The sequence below is a fragment of the Stenella coeruleoalba genome (assembly GCF_951394435.1).
Source record: "Stenella coeruleoalba genome assembly, chromosome: 5".
In the NCBI taxonomy this organism is placed as follows: domain Eukaryota; kingdom Metazoa; phylum Chordata; class Mammalia; order Artiodactyla; family Delphinidae; genus Stenella; species Stenella coeruleoalba.
In genome coordinates, this window is record NC_137150.1 from 139,939,435 (window position 1) to 139,959,905 (window position 20,471).

Here is a 20,471-nt window from a genome sequence, read left to right on the forward strand (position 1 = left end):
GGTGTGGGTACAAGAGCCAGGCCATTTCTGCCCAACACTAGGCTCCCCTAAGGCCATCTCTGTTTGGGGCTCCCTGTCAGCCTGACCAAGGCTTTCCCAGAGCCGCATCTCAACCTGAGACTCTCTCACCTAGCCCTCCCTCCTCCTGCTTTCCTTGCCCAGGTGTCAGACCTGCATCGTGTCCAAAAGGCCCTCTCCCATTTATCCTCCACAGGCAGCCTCTATAAATCTCTCCAGACCTAGTTCTGCTTAGCACAACTTCCTTGAGGACCCCAAACCATACACAGACCAAGGAGGGCTGGAAGCTCTGAGAGATCAAGCTGGGCCAAGCATCCAACAGGTGGGACCCCACCCCCTACTCACCTGAAATGGGGAAGCCCCCTTCTCTCTATGGTGCATCAGGCTTCCAGAAGCCATCCCGCTCCCAGGCAATGTTTGGACATCTCTGAAACCTTCTTCCTTTTGGGTTGCAGTCCTCACTCCAGCTCCCGTTTGGAGAAACACTCTTTGGAAGTGCTAATACCTACATTCAAGTTACCGTTCGTTTAGGAGTTGCAGCAAGGCATCTGTGTATATCTGAAAAATAGCAATGAAAACGGTGTCAAACACGTGGTCCTCAGACAAACCTTATGGCACCTGTGGCTTTGCCATCCCCTTACAGTAGCTCTGCAGGAGAGGTTTGTCATCAGGGGGCCAAAGCACTTCTCGCACATCATAGGAAACCTTAAAATTCAATATCCTGTGAGAAATCATAATGAAAAGAGTATGAAAAGCATATGTATATGTATAACTGAGTCACCTCGCTGTGCAGCAGAAATTAACACAACATTGTACATCAACTATACTTCAATAAAATTTTTAAAAAATGTAACCATAGGGCTTCCCTGGTGGCACAGTGGTTGAGAGTCCGCCTGCCGATGCAGGGATGCGGGTTCATGCCCCGGTCCAGGAAGATCCCACATGCCGCGGAGCGGCTGGGCCCGTGAGCCATGGCCACTGAGCCTGCACATCCGGAGCCTGTGCTCCGCAACGGGAGAGGCCACAACAGTGAGAGAGAGGCCCGCGTACCGCAAAAAAAAAAAAAAAAAAAATGTAACCTTAAAAAAAACGCTAATAAGCTTTCTGGTCTGGTTTGTTTTTTACAACGTGTATGAAGGAGACACTTTGCCAACTATACTGTTCACAGAATTTCGTTAGTAATTGTTGGCTCACATCAGATGAGAAGCAGCACGAATGATCAGATATGACCCACAGTAAAGAAGCAGCCGACAGCGATGGTGAGAGAGAGAAAGTCACAAAGAGCCGGCGGAAACCTGAGGAAGCCCAGAGGCTGAGTCCTGCAGGAGCTAAAGATCAAGCTGGCTGGGCCACCAGCCCAGGAATGAAAAGGTGGGAGCAGATAAGCACTGTCCTGTGTCACCAACAGAGGCTTCAGGCAGATTCATGCTGCAGAAGACTGGGGCAAACCTAACCCTTTTCATGCACTCGTTAAATTAACAAGTGCTATTTGTTAGTGCCTGATCATGTGCCAGATACTCTTCTAGACCCTGGGGGTGTTGTGACCACCAAACCCCTGCTCTCAAGAAGCTGAATTGTAGTGGTATTTCCATAAAATTGGCTGAAGTGCTCCAGGTGATGCCAGCCACGGTAGGGAGCTTCTGTTACCTGGAAAATGCACTTAAGCGGCAGAGATGTCTTTCCTGAAAGATGCTCAGCAAATGAGGTGATAGCATGCGTATTAAGACAGAAAGCTTGGGCACAGGGCAGGAGAAGAAATAATCGTTTATTTCTTCCTGGAGGTTTGTTCCCTCCCCTCATTGGTGGGGACAATAGGGCATGGGGTAGACAAGCACGGAGCATTTGTTCATGGCTGCAGAGAGGACAACTCCTTCTGACCTCACTGCTGTCGGGTGGTGATGGAAGCTGGTAGTGGACTCAGCTGTAATAACGTCACAGAAATAGAAAATACACAGACGCCATCAGTAAGGCAGCTGGAGCCCCATTCTGCCCACGACAGTCCCCGTGGAACCAGAGCAGCAGAGGTCAAAGTGTCTTTAGAGATTAAGAAGTGTGGGCTCTCACTGCGACGATTCCTGATGGTGAAAACCTTGGAGTCAATTACATGTTCAGTAGCCAGAGCTGGTCACATTGGCTATGATACACCCGTAGGCCTAAGTGCCACAAAGTCACAAATGTTGTATTTTTTTAAAATATTTAATGACATGGAAAAACGTTAATTATATAGTATTTTATGAAGTTACTTACAATCTAAATAACGTCTGCAATATGACCCAGAATTTGCCTGTATACACACACACACACACGCACACACACACACACACACACGAGAAAGAAAGAGAAGCCCATGGAGAAGAGAAAAATGTCCAAATATCAACACTATTAAGTTTGTTTACTGCCTGTTTTCTTATTTTCACATAGAGTTTAAGAGCATAGACTCTGGAGACAGAATTCAAGCTCAAAGCCCACCTCTACTCCCTGACTAGCTGTGTGATCTCAGGCAAATTACTTAACCTCTCTGTGTCTGAATTTCCCCATCTTAAAAAAAGGGAACTAATAATAGTATCTATTTATATAGTTATTATGAAGAAAGTTCTTAGAATAGTGCCCAGTACAGGGGAAGCATTATATTCATGTATATCAAATGGAATCAATCCATCAATTCAGTCAAATTAATTTTCTGTATTTTTCAAATTTTCTGCAAAGTACATGTATTGCTGTCATAGTTAAAAGAGACATAATTATAACATAATTATGTTTTAATTATAATTATAACATAATTATTTAAATAAAGTTTAGAATTAAAATCCTGATAAATTATAAAATGCCTTCTTTCTCCTCTCTTCTCTGGTTCCTCTGTTGGCACCGACCTGAGAATTTCCTGGTGTGAAAAGGAAAGTCTTCCCTGAATTGAGTGAATGAGCCTGAATTTGTGTTACTTTAAAATCAAAAAGTCAAATGTACTGACTGGTGTCAATGTCCCACCAGAGAGCCTTGTCCCGAGGAGACAAGTGTGGCCGCATGGAGTCAGGGGAGGGAGGGAAAGACAATCATTATGAATAAAGGGATTTTTTACCCTCCTTTCATTTTGAAAAGCACATTTTAAGCACACTTATCTGTACATAGAAAGGAAAGAGGAGACTTTGTGTGTAAATTCATTTATTCAACAAGTATTTGTTGAGCGCCTGCTGTGTTCCAGGTACTGTTTTTTGTTTGTTTTTATAAATTTATTTATTTACTTATTTTTGGCTGTGTTGGGTCTTTGTTGCTGCACGCGGGCTTTCTCTAGTTGCGGCGAGCGGGGGCTACTATTCGTTGTGGTGCGCGGGCTTCTCATTGCGGTGGCTTCTCTTGTCGCAGAACACGGGCTCTAGGCACGCAGGCTTCAGTAGTTGTGGCACTTGGGCTCAGTAGTTGCAGTGCTCAGGCTCTAGAGCGCAGGCTCAGTAGTTGTGGCGCTCGGGCTTAGTTGCTCCGTGGCATATGGGATCTTCCCAGACCAGGGATCGAACCCGTATCCCCTGCATTGGCAGGCGGATTCTTAACCACTGTGCCACGAGGGAAGTCCCTCCAGGCATTGTTTTAAGTAAAAGGGACACAGCTGTGAATAAAACAGACAGACGTCCTGCACTCATTGGGCTCACACTCCAGTGGAGGGAAAAAACAATGAACAAATAAAAAGTAAATGGAACGTATAATGACAGGTGACAGTAACGCTATGAAGGAAAATAGGGTGAGGTAAGGAGGCAAAAGATGGCAAGGTGTCCCAAAGGAAGTTGCTGTAGGAACCAAAAAAGAAATCCAGAGCAGTGCTGGGTAACTGTGCCTGGAAAGAGATAAGAGGGAAATAAAACGACAGTACTTTGTATTGCTTGCGGGGCTCCATGGCAGGAACAGAGAAGACTCTAGAATCTGCCTGCTGTCCCATCAGTGTCTGGGGTTGACAAGCACCATTGGGAACCACAGAAAACGCGTTCTCTGCCACGGTGTCCTCAGCGTCAGCAAGTGCTTCTTCCTTGACCTTTTCTCCAAGGAAGGGAGCGCCTCCCTTTTCCGAGCTTTCCATCGTATTTCCAGCTGAATGTGGGACATCACTTCAGACTAGATATGTCCAAGGCTTAACTTATATTTCCCACCCAAAACACTTCTCCTCCTGTCTTTTCCATGGAAAGGAGCCATCACTCACCCAGCGACTCAGTGCAGAAATCTTGACGCCATCTCAGACGTGCTTCTTCCCATTTACATTCATTCTCAATTCGCCCCACGTTCTACCCATGCAGCCTCTGAAGGGTCTCCCTCCTGACCTCCACCCTAGCCCAAGTGAAGAAACCCTTTCTCCTCTCTCCTTCTTTCTTGATAAAGTGAGATTGGCAATGGAGAGAGATGCCCATGAGGGAGGGGCACAACCCTTGCCCTTGACCTTTCAGTAGGGGTCTATCTCTAACTGCCACGGCCGCCCCTGTGCTGGATCTCAAGGGGCACAAGTTTCCCCGCCCACAAGGCTCTCATTTCACGTGGACACAGAGTCTTCCTCTCAATTCCGCCCTGCTCAATTGACTACGAGCTGAAACTCGACAGCAAGAAGTAACACAGAGGAACTGTCACAGAGAGCAACACGAAACCAAATCTGTCTTATGAGAAGGACCAGCTCCCTGAGGCTCAGAGACCCCCTCCTGTTCTGTACCCGCAGCACATAGATGCTGCCCAGTTCTCTGTGATTCTCTGTCCTCTGGAAAGGATGCTTAGACACAGGTGTGACACCAGGGGCCCTGTCTGTGCCCCACGGTCCTATCTGTCCCACACCTTTGTCTTTAAATGATCCAGGGATTGGCATCAGACCCAAACAGGACACACTGAATTTTTCTCTAGAATTTTGCAAATTGGAACCATGGGCGTATTCTCTAGCTTGAGAACTGATGGGCTGTCAGCAGCCATGTGGCACCATGTGGAGAAAGCCAGCAGGAAAGGGGGATGAGTAAGAAGATGATGCTGTAGGCAAGGAGATGCGGAGAAGACAGATAAACAGGAGTGTCAGCTGCGTTTCTAGTTCCCCTGGAGACCCAGGTGCTCTCTTGCCCTTACCGAGATTTGGTAAAAGTGTAACCCAGCACCATCTCAGAAAATGTCCTCCCCAGCTCAGACTGGGTCTAGTTAGTTTTCTGGTTCTTACAACAATCCTTGCAACAAGCACGTTCTTGTCCCCAGTTTGCCTTCTCCTTGTCAGGGACCCTTCACTCTGGAACGCTGTCCTGGAAATCCCACTCCCCAGGAGTGATGTCCCTTCCCTACAGGGCTGTGAGATCAGAAGCTGTGGCCTTTTCATACTCTGCAACACTAAAATCCACTGGGCTCCTGTCACTTGGAATGGGACTTTTGTCCACATGTGCCTTTTTGTAACATCTTGCATTGGTCATTGGGAACTACTGGTTCACCAAATTATGCATTATACGACACCCAAAAAATCACAATTCTTGATATAACATGAGAAACATCTTTAAGTGTTGGGAAAATATCGAGCTCAATTTTTTAAAATCTAATTTTTACTCAAAAGATCAAATTTTATCATTGGCAACAAATACTGTCCATTTGTTCCTTTGAAGTGAGAGGCCCGATATGTTTATTTTCATGGCCAGGTCTGCCAAATACTCAGGTCTGAGCAATCATAGTTTGTCTGTCAGTTATTACTGCAGGTAAAAGTGGTATTCCATGAAAACCCAAGTGTGGCTAGTTTAGTTCGAAGCTCAGACAATCACACAAGCGCTTTTCTTGGCAACAAATACTGTACTTCAGCATGCAGTGAAGATGCTTTCTATGTTCTTCCCAGCTTGTCACACAGAGCATGAAGAGACATGAACTCAAGGGTTGAGAAGTAATAACATTAATTACTTTTTATGATTTCATCAAGGCTATTCTTAAGTGAAACTGTCTTTCCGTTTCTGTGATTTGTTTTATCACTAGTGCACAGTAGTGAAGAATCCAATGGCTGCTTTCATGTCTTGGCCTCATCCGTGCTAAGGCACCAGCAGTTTTATCCACTGGGCTGGTTAGTTTTATGTGTCAACCTGGCCGGGCTGGGGTCCCCAGATGTTTCGTCAAACACCAGTGTAGACATATCTGGGAAGGAATTTCTAGATTTATTTAACATACAATCAGTAGACCTTGTGTGAGGTAGGTTACCCTCAATGATACAGGTGGGTCCCGTCGAATCAGTTGACAGCTTTAGGAGAAAGACTGAGGTCCCCTGAGGACTAGAGAATTCTGCCTCCAGACTGCCTTTGGACTCAGGCTGCAGCATAAACTCCTCCCCTGGGTCTCCAGTCTGCCAGCCTGTCCCACTGATTTTTAACACGCGAGTCCCTACGATTACATGAGCCAATTCCTTAAAATCCAGTCTCTCTTGTGTGTGTATTATCTCTATCTATCTACCTCTCTATCTATCCATATACCTAATCTATATTTACCTTATATAGGTATGTATTATGCCACCTAAGAGCACAGTTTCTCTCTGTCTCTTTCTCCCTCTCTTTGTACACACACACACACACACACACACACACACACATCCTGTTGGTTCTGTTTCTCTAGAGAAGTCGACTAATACAACCTCCATTGCTTCTGCATCATCAGTATAAAAGTCAGCTCAGTGACAAAGGCAAATAGCATCTTCACAGTATATGGAGACAATCATTTTGATATGATTTTGACAAAGCACTTTGGATCTCAAGACTCCCAGAGGTCCACTGCCCACACCTGGAAAGCAGCTGTCCTAAGCCTTTTCCTCCTGATAGCTCTACGACTTCAAACCTTCATAACCAGGCAAATAGACGGATATGGATTAAATCTGATTCGCAGGAAGGGCTTAGAGTCTGCAAGAAGACAGCACAGCCACCCTGCTGGGCCCCGAGTGCTCTCATTCCTGGGAGACCCTACTCCCGGAGCCTTGCAAGGCCTGGCCACTGCCGTCTTCTTGCACCATGTCCCCCGGGTGCCCTGAGTTCAGAGCTTTTCCTGATGATACTGTTCTATTTGTGGACCAAGTCCTAAAGAGGCTTGGTCCTACTCTCCAGGTGTAACAGCCGTGCATATTTTATTCCCATAGATTGTGAGAAATTGAGCCATCACCGCTTAGGAACAACACAGGACTAGTCCTTCATGCCCATTGTGTCACCTCGAGACTCAGCGTGTGTGCTGACTCTTCTTGGAAGAGACAGAGCAGGGACTCCTCCTGTCGGCTGAGATCTCAGGAGGGCCTGGACTACTGCCAGGCCACCTCAGGAAAAAGGAGAGAGCAGAAAAACAATTCCACAGTTGGTGGCAAAACTGTCTCCTCACCCAGGGAAACTTCAGTATTCAAGTTATTAAATACAGAGCTCAGCTGCCGGTTCCTCCGAGAAGCAATTCATACCAGTGTAACTGGATTAGTGCAACGTAATGACTGTCACGTTTCAGCTTCAATTATCCCAAAAGGGTGCACGATTTTGAAGGTTCAGGAATGTTTTCGAATGTCTCTAGAAAACGCAAAAGTAAGTAAGTTTCTTGCGCTGGGGCTCTGAACGGGGTTTCCCATCCTCATTCTCGTCCGTCTTTGCCTTAACTTACCTTTGACATCAGGTAAACAAGACCAACTGCCTGGTTTTGCTGTGAAGAAGGGGACTTGCTTATGTCCACCGGGAAAAATAGGTTTAAACTGCCAGGAGGACGCAAGGAGGTGGTCTGTGGCCATCCTTGCCTGACACTCCCAGCCTGTGAGTTCTGACCAGAGCCTGATGATGGCCTGCCTACGGATTTCCTGGGAGAAGAGGTGTCATTAACCTGGACAGCTGTAGCTTTGGAGCGAGCATGCTTGCCCCCTACCTGATCCTTTCTGCACAAGTGCTCAGCTCGATATGAATCCGAGGATCACTCCAGGGGTGATTGTGGACTCAGGGTGCAGCTGCTAGCAGGGAGCCCCGCTCCTTACCATGGGTGCAGTCACCTCGGGATAGGCCTGCCCACTAGAGGTGTCATTTTGCAGTGATGCATCGGCGCATGTCTGTTCACACACTGTCCTTTAGCTCAGCGAGTGTCTGGGTGGCTACCGTCTGTGCCTTTTCACACTAGCAGGCTTTGAAAGGCGGCAGTCAGGTGAGCCAGGAGAGCCAAGGCCAAAGGCAAACATTCCATGAATTGCAGCTGGGGGAAAAGTCTCCCTTTCAAATGTGGTGTTGGGTACTGGGAGAGGAAATTCCAGCCTGCCTGGGGAAATTGTGACCTCACAAATTTCGTTTATTAGAAGTGTTAGGAAAAAACAAACCCAAGCGGAGAAAAAAAGGAAGGAGGCAAGATCCAGAGCCTGTTTAGTGACAAAGGCAGGGAGGAAGGCTGTCATCCTGCGTGAGGCCAGGGAAAACCATCTGCATCTCACTGAGAAAGACACGGACGGGAACGGAGAAGTGAGGAAGCAGTGGAGGGGCTGACCAAGACCAGAGCCGAGATGCTGCTGGATGGTTGACCTGCCAGGACCACTGGCTGATCATGGAAATAACCTGGGTTCCCCCCAGGTGGGAGTACCTGAGACCAGCCCGCCTCTCTCCCCTCCCATCTGTCTTTATTTATTTATTCCTAGTGCATTGAAGTTGCCAGTGGTCACCACCAAACAAATCCAAAATGCCCAGTTTAAACCAGTGTATTGGAAGTGTTACTGACTGCCACACCCCTTAGACAGAACCTGGAGCCGAAATCTCTCCGGGCTCCTCAAGGAAATGTGTGGCTCTGAGCTTTCTTTTAATTATTGAAAATCCCAGTGCTCCACATATAAAAAGATTAACATATGCTTCAGGGGAGAAGGCCTATGAAAATGCAATTTCTCTCCAATGCATGGTCTGAGTTCTTTTTTTTTTTTTTTTTTTGTGGTACGCGGGCCTCTCACTGTTGCGGCCTCTCCCATTGCGGAGCACAGGCTCCGGACGCGCAGGCTCAGCGGCCATGGCTCACGGGCCCAGCCGCTCCGCAGCACGTGGGATCTTCACGGACCGGGACACGAACCCGTGTCCCCTGCATCGGCAGGCGGACTCTCAACCACTACGCCACCAAGGGAAGCCCCTGAGTTCTTGATTTAAACAGATTCTGTCCTTCTAACCCGTTAAGAAGAACATCTCTCATATCTCAAAGTTGGAAGTGGTAACTAGGCTTTTTGCCCAACTCCCTTCCCCCCACTTCACCTCTGCCCTCCGAATAAGAAACGCACTCTTACCCATTTTCTAGCTTAGGTCAAAGGACGAAATGGAAAGAGCACTTTGAGGTTCTATTTTCACATTTTAGAAATTCTTACCCCTTCTCAAAAGAGCATCACGTGGGTAAGGACCCCCCTCCCCTGTGTCGACAGGTAAGGGAGCCCTCTCTCTTTCCTGCAGAGACATTTCCGGTGAGGTTTCTTCTACTTGCATTTCAGGGTTAGACAGGGCTTATACTTTGGCAGAATAGGGAGACGTGCCTGCCTAACGTTGTTGTCATATGTCAAAGAGGCCACCAGGCTTCTAAGAAGGAAAAGGGGGTAGGAACGAAGAAGCTGACATACTAGTTCTGAGTTTGATTGTAAGACTGATTTTTATGGTGATGCAAATAATGGACACAAGGGAGGAGAGATGCATCTTAAGTGTATATTTAACTCTTAACAGAACAGAGCTTGATGTAGTCTCTCCCATAATTAAATGATTATCAATTACCTACTTAGGAGTAAAAAAAAGATGGTGTTTAATGATGCAGATTAACCATCTAAACTGCCCAATGTCACTTTTTTCCCCCTGTAGTATATTGAGTCTGTGTGTGTGTGCGTGTGTGTGTTTCTCTGAACAGTAATTCTGTCCCATGAGTCTGTACTCATGCTATAACCTTTGAGTGCTTTAAAGAAGGAAGTAATTCAGGTGCCCCAGAGATCATACAGAATTTCTTATGAAACTCATAAGAAGAGTTAAGTATAGATCTTAAGTAAACTATTAGTTTATGAGATATAGTGAAACTATAGAGAGGATTAAATGTAGATAATAAGTAATTAAGTAGCTTGTGAAACAGGCAAAGTTGATAAAATATATTAAATTTAGAAAGTAAGTTAGTCACCTGTAAGACATGTCACAGTTAAATAGAACAAATCCTTAAAATATTATGTAATAAAGAAGATCCTAGTTGGCAGCAGGAGAGGGATGGAGGACAGGACATAAGCATGTCACCTCCAGAGGTGGCTTTGATGACTGTCTCCCCCAGACCCAGCCAGCCACCAGAGACACCCATTATGTCCTCTCTGTGGCCCCCATACTCTGCCCAAGAAACACAGAAGAAAACCTCTGCTTCTCAGCAGACTACTAGTGAGGTATGTCTGAGCCAGTCTTCCTTGCCCCTGTGTCCCTCCAATGGATCAGGGATGGGCCAGTGACCCAGGGAAGCTTCTCTTGGGAGAACCCCTTGCTCAGACCTCAACTCCAGCCCTCATGATCACACCCTTGGGGAAGGCTGATGCAGCAGAGAGAAAGACAGGACACAGGAGCACCGTGGAGCCCCGGGGTCAGGGAGCTCACCACTCGTACCTGCTCCGAAGTGTATTAGCTAACCCTTTCTCCACTTGCTTCCTCTGCGTGATGCAGGTTGATTTAATGAAATGTGGGGTTCAAGCATCTTAATATGGTCTGTGTTCCCTCCTATTGCATCATCGCAGGGAGAGCCTGCCTGCTAGTGTACTTGGGGGCTACTGTTGCATCAGTCAATATTCTACCCAGTAAGTTTTTTTTTTTTTAGTTTCTAATTGAATTTTATTCCATTTTAACCTAAATGCTATTAATTATTTGGTATTTGTTGAAGACTTTTCTCTGTGACCTAATACATCACTATTTTTGTCAGTGTTAATATAAACTTGAAAAGAATGTATATTCTCCTTTTTTTTTTTTTTTTTTTTTTTGCGGTACGTGGGCTTCTCACTGTTGTGGCCTCTCCCGTTGCGGAGCACAGGCTCCGGACACGCAGGCCCAGCGGCCGTGGCTCACGGGCCCAGCCGCTCTGCGGCACGTGGGATCCTCCTGGACCGGGGCACGAACCCGCGTCCCCTGCATCGGCAGGCGGACTCTCAACCACTGCACCACCAGGGAAGCCCTATTCTCCATTTTTTAAGTGCAGGGATTATATATGTGTGTGTATATATATACATTATATACCCAGCCATTGTGTAAATGATACTTCTTGTATGTTTAATAATATTACAATTGTTTCTGTTTGTTCTATTGATTGTGCATAGAGTTATGTTAAATTCCTTAAGATTGTGCGCATGTCAACTTGCTTTTGTAATTTTCTGAGATACATAAATAGATGACTGAGTGAATCAGTGTTATAGTTTGTCTTTCATATAAGTGAAGCCAGATATTTTTCAGACACGTACAGGTTTGTGGTTGTTGCATGTTCTTAGGAAAATGTTTGTTTTATCCTTAACGCATCTCTCTTATCCCTAATGATGGTTTTTGCCTTAAATTCTATTTTGCTGATACAACTCCAGCTACATCAGCTTCTTTTTGGTTAGTACTGACTGTTGTGTCTTTTATTCAACTTTGCTTTCAGTCTTTCTCCCACATTCTGCTTAAGTCTGCCTCTTTACATCATCCATGGAGTTGATTTTTTAAAAGCCCATCCCCTTATTTATTGCCTTTTAGTGAGGAAACATACCCTGCTTATAAGAAGCTAAACCATAACCAATTACCAATATGCAAACATTCTTACCTAAACACTGGCAATCTCATCTCATTCAACCTAATACTTACTGTGACATATTTTGATGTATTACTGCTATTTTATTTGCTGTGACCACGCTTTTTTATCCTTTGCTTTTTTCCCCCTGCCTTTTGTGGAATTGATTTCTTTATTAAGTTTTCTTCACCAGCACTTAATTCCACTGGTTAGGAAATTACAAATTATTTTCTGTTCTTTGGTTATTATTCTTAAATTGTTAGTGCACAAACTTGATTATAATTCTAGTAGAATATAAAGATTTTTTCATCTCAATAGCTCTAGCCCACCCCTTAATGACATGAAGATACTTTTACCATTTTTGACTCGTTTTACTTTTTTATTTTTATATTATAAACATCTTTATTGGAGTATAATTGCTTTACAATGGTGAGTTAGTTTCTGCTTTATAACAAAATGAATCAGTTATACATATACATATGTTCCCATATCTCTTCCCTCTTGCGTCTCCCTCCCTCCCACCCTCCCTATCCCACCCCTCTAGGTGGTCACAAAGCACCGAGCTGATCTCCCTGTGCTATGCGGCTGCTTCCCACTAGCTATCTATTTTACATTTGGTAGTGTATATATGTCCATGCCACTCTCTCACTTTGTCCCAGCTTACCCTTCCCCCTCCCTGTATCCTCAAGTCCATTCTCTAGTAGGTCTGTGTCTTTATTCCCATCTTGACCCTAGGTTCTTCATGACCATTTTTTTTTTTTAGATTGATATATATGTGTTAACATATGGTATTTGTTTTTCTCTTTCTGACTTACTTCACTCTGTATGACAGACTCTAGGTTCATCCACCTCACTACAAATAACTCAAATTCGTTTCTTTTTATGGCTGAGTAATATTCCATTGTATACATGTGCCACATCTTCTTTATCCATTCATCTCTTGATGGACACTTAGGTTGCTTCCATATACTGGTTATTGTAAACAGAGCTGCAATGAACATTTTGATACATGACTCTTTTTGAATTATGGTTTTCTCAGGGTATATGCCCAGTAGTGGGACTGCTGGGTCGTATGGTAGTTCTATTTTTAGTTTTTTAAGGAAATTCCATACTGTTCTCCATAGTGGCTATATCAATTTACATTCCCACCAACACTACGAGAGGGTTCCCTTTTCTCCACACCCTCTCCAGCATTTATTGTTTGTAGATTTTTTGATGATGGCCATTCTGACTGGTGTGAGATGATACCTCATTGTAGTTTTGATTTGCATTTCTCTGATGGTTAATGATGTTGAGCATTCTTTCATGTGTTTGTTGGCAGTCTGTATATCTTCTTTGGAGAAATGTCTATTTAGGTCTCCTGTCCATTTTTGAATTGGGTTATTCGTTTTTTTGATATTGAGCTGCATGTGCTGCTTGTAAATTTTGGAGATTAATCCTTTGTCAGTTGCTTCATTTGCAAATACTTTCTCCCATTCTGAGGGCTGCTTTTCGTCTTGTTTATGTTTTCCTTTGCTCTGCAAAAGGTTTTAAGTTTCATTAGGTCCCACTTGTTTATTTTTGTTTTTATTTCCATTTTCTAGGAGGTGAGTCAAAAAGGATCTTGCTGTGATTTATGTCATAGAGTGTTCTGCCTATGTTTTCCTCTAAGAGTTTTATAGTGTCTGGCCTTACATTTAGGTCTTTAATCCATTTTTAGTTTATTTTTATGTATGGTGTTAGGGAGTGTTCTAATTTAATTCTTTTACATATAGCTGTTCAGTTTTCAAAGCACCACTTATTGAAGAGGCTGTCCTTTCTCCACTGTACATTCCTGCCTCCTTTATCAAAGATAAGGTGACCATATGTGCGTGGGTTTATCTCTGGGGTTTCTATCCTGTTCCATTGATCTATATTTCTGTTTTTGTGCCAGTACCATACTGTCTTGATTACTGTAGCTTTGCAGAATAGTCTGAAGTCAGGGAGCCTGATTCCTCCAGCTCCGTTTTTCTTTCTCAAGATTGCTTTGGCTATTCGGGGTGTTTTGTGTTTCCATACAAATTGTGAAAATTTTTGTTCTAGGTCTGTGAAAAATGCCAGTGGTAGTTTGATAGGAATTGCATTGAATCTGTAGATTGCTTTGGTTAGTAGAGTCATTTTCACAATGTTCATTCTTCCAATCCAAGAACATGGTATATCTCTTCATCTATTTGTATCATTTTTAATTTCTTTCATCAGTATCTTATAATTTTCTGCATACAGGTCTTTTGTCTCCTTAGGTAGGTTTATTCCTAGGTATTTTATTCTTTTTGTTGCAATGGTAAATGGGAGTGTTTTCTTAATTTCACTTTCACAATTTTCATCATTAGTGTATAGGTATGCAGGAGATTTCTGTGCATTAAATTTGTATCCTGCTACTCTACCAGATTCATTGATTAGCTCTAGTAGTTTTCTGGTAGCATCTTTAGGATTCTCTATGTAGAATATCATGTCATCTGCAAACAGTGACAGCTTTACTTCTTCTTTTCTGATTTGTATTACTTTTATTTTTTCTTCTCTGATTGCTGTGACTAAAGCTTCCAAAACTATGTTGAATAATAGTGGTAAGAGTGGGCAACCTTGTCTTGTTCCTGATCTTAGTGGAAAATGGTTTGAGTTTTTCACCATTGAGGACGATGTTGGCTGTGCGTTTGTCATATATGGTCTTTATTATGTTGAGGAAAGATCCCTCTATGTCTACTTTCTGGAGGGTTTTTATCATAGATGGGTGCTGAATTTTGTCGAAAGCTTTCTCTGCATTGATTGAGATAATCATATGGTTTTTCTCCTTCAGTTCGTTAATATGGTGAATCACAATTGATTTGCATATATTGAAGAATCTTTGCATTCCTGGGAAAAACCCCACTTGATCATGGTGTATGATCCTTTTAATGTGCTGCTGGATTCTGTTTGCTAGTATTTTGTTGAGGAGTTTTGCATCTATGTTCATCAGTGATATTGGTCTGTAGTTTTCTTTCTTTGGGACATCTTTGTCTGGTTTTGGTATCAGGGTGATGGTGGCCTTGTAGAATGAGTTTGGGAGTGTTCCTCTCTCTGCTATATTTTGGAAGAATTTGAGAAGGATCAGTGTTAGTTCTTCTCTAAATATTTGATAGAATTTGCCTGTGAAACCCTCTGGTTCTGGGCTTTTCTTTGTTGGAAGATTTTTTTTTTTTTTTTTTTTTTTTTTTGCAGTATGTGGGCCTCTCACTGTTGTGGCCTCTCCCATTGTGGGGCACAGGCTCTGGACGCGCAGGCTCAGTGGCCATGGCTCACGGGCCCAGCCACTCCATGGCATGTGGGATCTTCCCAGACCGGGGCATGAACCCGTGTCCCCTGCTTCGGCAGGCAGACTCTCAACCACTGCGTCACCAGGAAAGCCATGTTGGAAGATTTTTAATCACAGTTTCAATTTCAGTGCTTGTGATTGGTCTGTTCATACTTTCTATTTCTTCCTGGTTCAGTCTCGGAAGGTTGTACATTTCTAAGAATTTGTCCATTTCTTTCAGGTTGTCCATTTTATTGGCATATATTTGCTTATAGTAATCTCTCATGATTCTTTGTATATCTGCGGTGTCAGTTGTTGCTTTTCCCTTTTCATTTCTAATTCTATTGATTTGAGTCTTCTCCTTTTTTTTCTTGATGAGTCTGGCTAATGGTTTATCAATTTTATTTATCTTCTCAAAGAACCAGCTTTTAGTTTTATTGATCTTTGCTATCATTTCCTTCATTTCTTTTTCATTTATTTCTGATCTGATCTTTATGATTTCTTTCCTTCTGCTAACTTTGGGTTTTTTTTGTTCTTCTCTCTCTAATTGCTTTATGTGTAAGCTTAGGTTGTTTATTTGATGTGTTTCTTGTTTCCTCAGGTAGGATTGTATTGCTATAAACTTCCCTCTTAGAACTGCTTTTGCTGCATCCCATAGGTTGTAGGTCGTCATGTTTTAATTGTCATTTTTTTCTAGGTATTTTTTGATTTCCTCTTTGATTTCTTCAGTGATCTCTTGGTTATTAAGTAGTGTATTGTTTAGCCTCCATGTGTTTGTATTTTTTACAGATTTTTTCCTGTAATTGATATCTAGTCTCATAGTGTTGTGGTTGGAAAAGATATTTGATACAATTTCAATTTTCTTAAATTTACCAAGGCTTGATTTGTCACCCAAGATATGATCTATCCTGGAGAATGTTCCATGAGCACTTGAGAAGAATGTGTATTCTGTTGTTTTTGGATGGAATGTCCTATAAATATCAATTAAGTCCATCTTGTTTAATGTATCATTTAAAGCTTATGTTTCCTTATTTATTTTCATTTTGGATGATCTGTCTATTGGTGATAGTGGGGTGTTAAAGTCCCTTACTATGTTTGTGTTACTGTCGATTTCTCCTTTTATGGCTGTTAGCATTTGACTTATGTATTGAGTTGCTCCTTTTTTGGGTGCATAAATATTTACAATTGTGATATCTTCTTCTTGGATTGATCCCGTGATCCTTATGTAGTGTCCTTCTTTGTCTCTTGTAATAGTTTTTGTTTTAAAGTCTATTTTTTCTGATATGAGAATTGCTACTCCAGCTTTCTTTTGATTTCTATTTTCATGGAATATCTTTTACCATCCCCTCACTTTCAGTCTGTATGTGGCCCTAGGTCTGAAGTGGGTCTCTTGTAGACAGCATATATATGAGTCTTGTTTTTGTATCCATTCAGCCAGTCTATGTCTTTTGGTTGGAGCATTTAATCCATTTATGTTTAAGATACTTATTGGTATGTATGTTCCTATTACTATTTTCTTAATTGTTCTGTGTTTGTTATTGTAGGTCTTTTCCTTCTCTTGTGTTTCCTGTCTAGAGAAGTTGCTTTAGCATTTGCTGTAAATCTGGTTTGGTGGTGCAGAATTCTCTGAGCTTTTGCTTGTCTGTAAAGGTTTTAATTTCTCCGTCAAATCTGAATGAGATCCCTGTTGGGGACAGTAATTTGGTTGTAGGTTTTTCCCCTTCATCACTTTAAATATGTCCTGCCACTCCCTTCTGGCTTGCAGAGTTTCTGCTGAAAGATCAGCTGTTAACCTTATGGGGATTCCCTTGTGTGTTATTTGTTGTTTTTCCCTTGCTGCTTTAGTATTTTTTCTTTGTATTTAATTTTCGATAGTTTGGTTAATATGTGTCTTGGTGTTTTTCTTCTTGGATTTATCCTGTATGGGACTCTGTGTGCTTCCTGGACTTGATTAACTATTTCCTTTCCCATATTAGGGAAGTTTTCAACTATAATCTCTTCAAATATTTTCTCAGTACCTTTCTTTTTCTGTTGTTCTTCTGGGACCCCTATGATTCTAATGTTTGTGCATTTAATGTTGTCCTAGAGGTCTCTGAGACTGTCCTCAGTTCTTTTCATTCTTTTTTCTTTATTCTGCTCTGCAGTAGTTATTTCCACTATTTTATCTTCCAGGTCACTTATCTGTTCTTCTGCCTCAGTTATTCTGCTATTGATCCCTTCTAGAGAATTTATATTTTCATTTATTGTGTTATTCATCACTGTTTGTTTGCTCTTTAGTTCTTCTAGGTCCTTGTTAAACGTTTCTTGTGTTTTCTCCATTCTATTTCCAAGATTTTGGATCATCTTTACTATCATTATTCTGAATTCTTTTTCAGGTAGACTGCCCATTCCCTCTTCATTTGTTAGGTCTGGTGGGGTTTTATCTTGCTCCTTCCTCTGCTGTGTGTTTCTCTGTGTTCTCATTTTGCTTAACTTACTGTGTTTGGGGTCTTCTTTTCACAGGCTGCAGGTTTGTAGTTCCCATTGTTTTTGGTGTCTGTTGCCAGTGGCTAAGGTTGATTCAGTGTGTTATGTAGGCTTCCTGGTGGAGGGGACTATGCCTGTGTTCTGGTGGATGAAGCTGGATCTTGTCTTTCTGGTGGGCAGGTCCATGTCTGGTGGTGTGTTTTGGGGTGTCTGTGGCCTTATTATGATTTTAGGCAGCCTCTCTGCTAATGGGTGGGGTTGTCCTTCAGTCTTGCTAATTGTTTGGCATAGGGTGTCCAGCACTGTAGCTTGCTGGTCATTGAGTGAAGCTGGGTGTTGGTGTTGAGATGGAGATCTCTGGGAGATTTTCACTGTTTGATATTACTTGGAGCTGGCAGGTCTCTTGTGGACCAGTGTCCTGAACTTGGCTCTCCCACCTCAGAGGCACAGCACTGACCCCTGGCTGGGGCACCAAGAGCCTGTCCTCCACACAGCTCAGAATAAAAGGGAGAAAATAAAGAAAGAAAGAAGAAGATAAAATAAAATAAAGTAAAATAAAATAAAGTTATTAAAATAAAAAATATTTATTAAAAAATTTTTAAGTAATAAAAAAACAAAAGAAAGAAGAGAGCAACCAAACTAAAAAACAAATCCACCAATGATAACAAGTGCTAAAAACTATACTAAAAAAACAAAACAAAACAAAACAAAAACGGACAGACAGAACCCTAGGACAACTGGTAAAAGCAAAGCTATACAGACAAAATCACACACAGAAGCATACACGTACACACTCACAAAAAGAGAAAAAGGAAACTTATATATACATATATATGGTTACTCCCAAAGTCACCGCCTCAATTTGGGCTGATTCGTTGTCTATTCATGTATTCCACAGATGCAGGTACATCAAGTTGATTGTGGAGATTTAATTTGCTGCTCCTGAGGCTGCTGGGAGAGATTTCCCTTTCTCTTCTTTGTTCTCACAGCTCCCGAGGTTCAGCTTTGGATTTGGCCCTGCCTCTGCGTGTAGGTCACTGGAGGGCGTCTGTTCTTCGCTCAGACAGGATGGGGTTAATGGAGCCGCTGCTTCGGGGGCTCTGGCTCACTCAGGCCGGCGGGAGGGAGGGGCACGGAGTGCGGCCGAGCCTGCGGCGGCAGAGGCCGGCATGATGTTGCACCAGCCTGAGGCTCACCGTGTGTTCTCCTGGGGAAGTTGTCCCTGGATCCCGGGACCCTGGCAGTGACGGGCTGCACAGGCTCCCAGAAGGGGTGTGTGGATAGTGACCTGTGCTCGCACACAGGCTTCTTGGTGGCGGCAGCAGCAGCCTTAGCATCTCCTGCCCGTCTCTGGAGTCTGCGCTGTTAGCTGCGGCTTGCGCCCGTCTCTGGAGCTCCTTTAAGCAGCGCTCTTAATCCCCTCTCCTCGCGCACCAGGAAACAAAGAGGGAAGAAAAAGTCTCTTGCCTCTTCGGCAGCTCCAGACTTTTCCCCGGACTCCCTCCCGGCCAGCCGTGGTGCACTAGCCCCCTGCAGTCTGTGTTCACGCCGCCAACCCCCGTCCTCTCCCTGAGCTCCGACCAAAGCCCGAGACTCAGCTCCCAGCCCCGCCCGCCCCAGCGGGTGAGCAGACAAGCCTCTCGGGCTGGTGAGTGCCAGTCAGCACTGATACTCTGTGCGGGAATCTCTCCGTTTTGCCCTCCGCACCCCTTTGGCTGCACTCTCCTCCATGGCTCCAAAGCTCCCCACCTCTGTCACCCGCAGTCTCCCCCCGTGAAGGGGGCTCCTAGTGTGTGGAAACCTTTCCTCCTTCGCAGTTCCCTCCCACTGGTGCAGGTCCCGTCCCTATCCTTTTGTCTCTGTTTATTCTTTTTTCTTTTGCCCTACCCAGGTACGTGGGGACTTTCTTGCCTTTTGGGAGGTCTGAGGTCTTCTGCCAGCGTTCAGTAGGTGTTCTGTAGGAGTTGTTCCACGTGTAGATGAATTTCTGGTGTATCTGTGGGGAGGAAGGTGATCTCCACCTCCTACTCTTCCGCCATCTTGAAGCTCCTTGTCTAGTTTTAAATCCACATTTATGGACATTAAAACAATAGTTATTTTTATAGCTCATTGTGAATTTAATTTTACAAGTATGTTTTACCCCCATCTGTGCTCACCATTTTTTTTCTTGCATCTCAGTCCTTCCTTCCTGGTCCACTTTTGTTTTGCTGAGGTGTATTTTGTAGTTGACCTTTCGGCCAGGACCTGCAGTGGGAGACAGCAGTTTTACTTGGCAAGGGAGACTGAGAAACATAGCCTTTCTTCAGGGCAGGGTTGGCCCAACTAAAACTGGAGGTTCCTTCAGCTCAGAGGAAGCAGAGGATGTCGGGAGGTAACCAGCAACGCTGTCACAGCCCAGCCCGTGTTGATGCAGTTAATGGAAGGACAGTAATTTTCATTCCGGAAAGAAAAATCATTATCTTGATGATTGCTTTCCTGCTCATCTGAACAAATAAAGAATAGAGCCTAAAAGAGCTGTTTATTTTTCTGGGAACACCAAAAATACAGGATGTGCATCACCAAACAAACTAGGCAGCAGAGGGACAGTAACAGCATCAAAGAGAGTAGCCACCCCTGCCCTCTGGTTTATGGACTGTGCCCCAAATTCATATGTTGAAGTCCTAACCCCCAGTGTGGCTGTATTTGGCAGTAGGGCCTCAGAGAAAGTAATTAAGGATAAACGAGGTCATGGGTGAGCTTTGATGGGATAGGATGAGTGTCCACATAAGAAGAGGCACCAGGATGCTCACAGGAATGGAGGAGAGGCCAGGTGAGGACATGGTGAGACGGTGGCTGTCGGCAAACCAGGAAGAGAAGCCTCACCAGAAACCTAGTTGGCCAGCACCTTGATCTTGAACTTCTAGCCTCCAGCTCTCTGATATAATAAATGTCTGCTGTCTAAGCCCCAGCAGACTAAGACACCCAGCATCACACCACATGGGCTAGAGGCACCTGGGAA